Source organism: Gossypium hirsutum, chromosome A08 (genome assembly GCF_007990345.1).
Source record: "Gossypium hirsutum isolate 1008001.06 chromosome A08, Gossypium_hirsutum_v2.1, whole genome shotgun sequence".
Taxonomy (NCBI): domain Eukaryota; kingdom Viridiplantae; phylum Streptophyta; class Magnoliopsida; order Malvales; family Malvaceae; genus Gossypium; species Gossypium hirsutum.
This window is the reverse complement of record NC_053431.1, coordinates 10,338,606-10,342,504: the sequence shown is the minus strand read 5'-3', so window position 1 is coordinate 10,342,504 and position 3,899 is coordinate 10,338,606. Positions and strand designations below refer to the sequence as shown.

At 34.9% G+C, this 3,899-nt stretch overlaps 1 non-coding gene across 1 annotated transcript; it reads left to right on the top strand.

Annotated features, from left to right (window-relative positions):
* Positions 1-861: 861 nt before the first annotated feature.
* LOC121205610 (small nucleolar RNA R71) lies at positions 862-968 on the top strand. Its single transcript, XR_005900686.1, has one exon. It is a non-coding gene; the product is annotated as a small nucleolar RNA R71 (small nucleolar RNA).
* Positions 969-3,899: the final 2,931 nt, after the last annotated feature.

Below are 3,899 nucleotides of genomic sequence, written 5' to 3'. Positions count from 1 at the left end.
TTTATATTCCTCAATGACTGGTTTTTTCTCATTGTGGCTCATCTTAACGTTACCTTTACCTACCACATCTTATTGTCTCGGTTTTGGTTCATCTTTAAGTAACCCTTCTTCATCTCAAACAGTAATCGCATGAAGTTGCTCCCGTGGGTTAGTTTCGGTATTACTCGGTAAGCTACCTTGTGGTCATTCTGAAATAATCTTGGCAAGTTGACCAATTTGATTTTTGAGCCATTGAATTGATGCTTGCTGATTTTTTAGTGCGGTTTTGGTGTTTTGGAAGCGAGTTTCTGACACCAAGATGAATTTCGTTAGCATCTCCTCAAGGTTCGGCTTCTTTTCCTGCTGGTAAGGTGGTTGTTGGAAACCTAGAGGGGGTTGCAATTTTTGATATCCTTGACCATCCCACGAGAAATTGGGATGGTTCCTCCAACCTGTATTATAAGTGTTACTATATGGATTATTCTGAGGTCTAGAATTATTACCCATACAGTGGATCTGTTCATTCTCTATGCTAGGGTTGTAGGATGGATATTCTATATTGTTCCTTTCTCCTTCATTCACTTCACACCGCATCACTGGATGTATTTGCGTAGAAACACATACATCGTCAATCTTTTTATTTAAGAGCTCTACCTGGTTTGATAACATGGTGACCGCGTCGAGGTTGAAAACACTAGCTGCTTTATTAGGCTTTGTCCTCATGGTTTGCCACTGATAGTTTTTCAGTGACATCTCCTTTATGAATTTATTAGCCTCCTTGGTGTTTTATTATTTATGGTACCACCGGCGGCTTCATCGATCATCTGCCTAGTTGAGGGGTTCAACCAATTATGAAAAGTCTGAACCTGTAACCATAGAGGTGACCTATGGTGAGGGCACCTTCTCAACAAATCCTTATACCTCTCCCATGCATCATATAAAGTCTCTAAATCCATTTATACAAAGGAAGAGATATCATTCCTCAATTTGGCTGTCTTAGTCGGTGGAAAGTACTTCAGCAAAAACTTTTCGGTCATTTGATCCCAAGTAGTGATAGAACCTCATGGTAGGGAGTTCAACCACTGCTTAGCCTTATTTCTCAACAAGAAGGGGAATAACCGTAGGCGAATGGCATCACCAGAAACACCATTTATCTTGAAAGTGTCACAGAATTCTAGAAAATTAGCCAAATTAGTATTTGGGTCTTCGTCTTGTAAACCATCAAACTGAACAAACTGTTGAATCATCTGAATAGTATTAGGTTTCAGTTCAAAATTATTTGCAGCAATAGCAGGTCTAACAATACTCGATTCAGCCCCAGTTAAATTGAGCTTGGCATAATCGTACATAGTACGAGGAGCAAGATTCGGATCTACAGGATTTACAGAAACCACAGGAGGTAAATAATTATTATGATTTTTTTCGTCTCCTGAGTATTAATAATAATATCTTCTTACACTTCTATTGTACTTTGTTGACTTTGCCTCGCTTCTCTACGATTTCTGTGAGCTGTACTTTCGATCTCCTGAGTATTAATAATAATATCTTCTTACACTTCTATTGTACTTTGTTGACTTTGCCTCGCTTCTCTACGATTTCTGTGAGCTGTACTTTCGATCTCACTGTCGAATACTAGAGGTCATGACGGGTTTCTTCTAGTCATAAACTAAAGGAACCTGCCAGAAGCAAATAAAAGAAAAGTTAGTAAATTAAAAGTAAAACAAAAAATAAAAATAAAAATGGCTAAAGTAATAAAAATCTAGTGTTCCTAATATTTTAGTCCTCGGCAATGACGCTAAAAACTTGATGATTATTTTATAATTCACTAAACTAGACTACGATCACAACAAAGGCAAGCGCATCTATCGAATGGTAGTATAGCTATGGTGAGTCCAGAATATCGTATTCACAAGGACTAAAAGTACTAGTATTAACTATCTTTCTATTATTTAGCCTAAAATAAAAGAGATTTGTTTTAATCTAAAATTAACTAAACTAATTAACTAATGAACGCGACAGAGAGCGAATTGGAGAAAATACTTGAAGAAAAATTATAAGGAGGACAATACCTAGGAAAGAATCCACCTAGACTTCACTTATTATTCTAACTCTAAATCAAACGATTTATTCACTTGTCTTGATTTGTAGAAATCCCTAAATTATGTTAATATCTCTTTCGAGACTAAGAACAACTGACTCTAGGTTGATTAATTGAAATCTCTTTCTAATTAAAATCCCTATCGTTGCATTAACTCGATTTATAGATTCCCCTATTAGATTTGACTCTAATCTGGTAGATTTATGTCGTCCTATTTCTAGGATTGCATGCAACTCCGCTTAATTATGCTAGATCTATTCTTAAACAGGGACTTTTGCTCCACTGAATAAGCACATCAAACTTGGAGTAATATCCTGAAAATATTAAAACAAGGATTAAGAACACATAATCAAAAACAAGAACAAGTATTTATCATGTAATTTAGATAATTAAATAATAAGATCCATCGTAGGTTTCATCCTCCCTAGGTATTTAGGGAGTTTAGTTCATAATGTAAAAGGAAAACATCTGAAATTTAGAAAAACAATAAGACATAAAAAAACCCAAATAAACTTCGAGAGAAATTTGAACGGAGATCTTAAATCTTGAGGTGGATTTGCTTCTGAGATGATTCCAACGGCTTCCTTCGAGTAATTTCTATTTTCTACTCTGTGTGTGCCTTTTAGGTCTTATTTTAGTGTGTTTATATAGACTTTAGGATGCTCAGAAACCTTAAAAATTGGCTTTTTTCGCATGTTTGAGAAACAGGGAGCGATTGGTACATGGGCGTGTGGCCTGCCCGTGTGGATCACATGGGCATGTGGCCTGCCCGTGTGGATCACATGGGCATGTGGCCTACCCGTGTGGATCACATGGGCGTGTGCCCAGCCCTTGTGGAACCTGAAAACTCCGATTTTGGCCCATTTTTCGCTCCTTTTGTTCCCAAATGCTCTCCTAAGTATAGAAACATGAATTTAAGGGATTAGGAGCATCAAATTCACTAATTTTCATCATAAATCATCCAAAAATATGCCAAGCATGGAATTAAAATATGTTACATTTATGGTTTATCACCGTGTGCACTTTCAAAATGCTTCAATATTCTAATTTCCACCCGTTTTTCACTCCTATTGCTCCTAAGTGATCTATTAAGCATCAAAACATGAATATAAAGGGTTAGAAGTATATAATTCACAATTAACACCATATAATCACCCAAAATTGCATTAAGAATGAAACTAAAATATGTTACTATTGACACTCATCACAATCACGTTTAAATATCTTATTAGTCTGATAGTACTTGAAAAACTTGACGTGTGTCTAATGGATGCTATTACAGCCTATTTGTATGGTACACTTGATAGTGAAATTTATATGAAAATCCCAAAAGGATATAAACTTTTTCGAAAAAATTTCTTGATCAGATTAAAGAAAAGTTTACATGGATTAAAATAATCTAGACGTATGTGGTTTAATTGTATTAGTGAATATTTGTTAAAAGAAGGTTATAAAAACAATCCAATTTATCTATGTGTCTTTATAAAAATGTCTGGATCAGATTTTGTGATAATTGTTATTTATATTGATGATCTAAATATTATTGGAACTCCTGAAGAGTTTCAAAATCTAGTAAATTGTTTAAAGGAAGAATTTGAGATGAAAGATATTGGAAAAATAAAGTTTTGTCTTGGCCTACAAATTGAACATTTAAAAGATGAAATTAATGTCCATCAGTCAACTTATACGGAAAAGATCTTAAAAAAATTTTACATGGATAAAGCACATCCATTGAGTACCTCGATGGTTGTACGATCGCTAGATGTGAATAAAGATCAATTTCGTCATTAAGAGAACGATGAAAAATTTCTTGGTCCTTAAG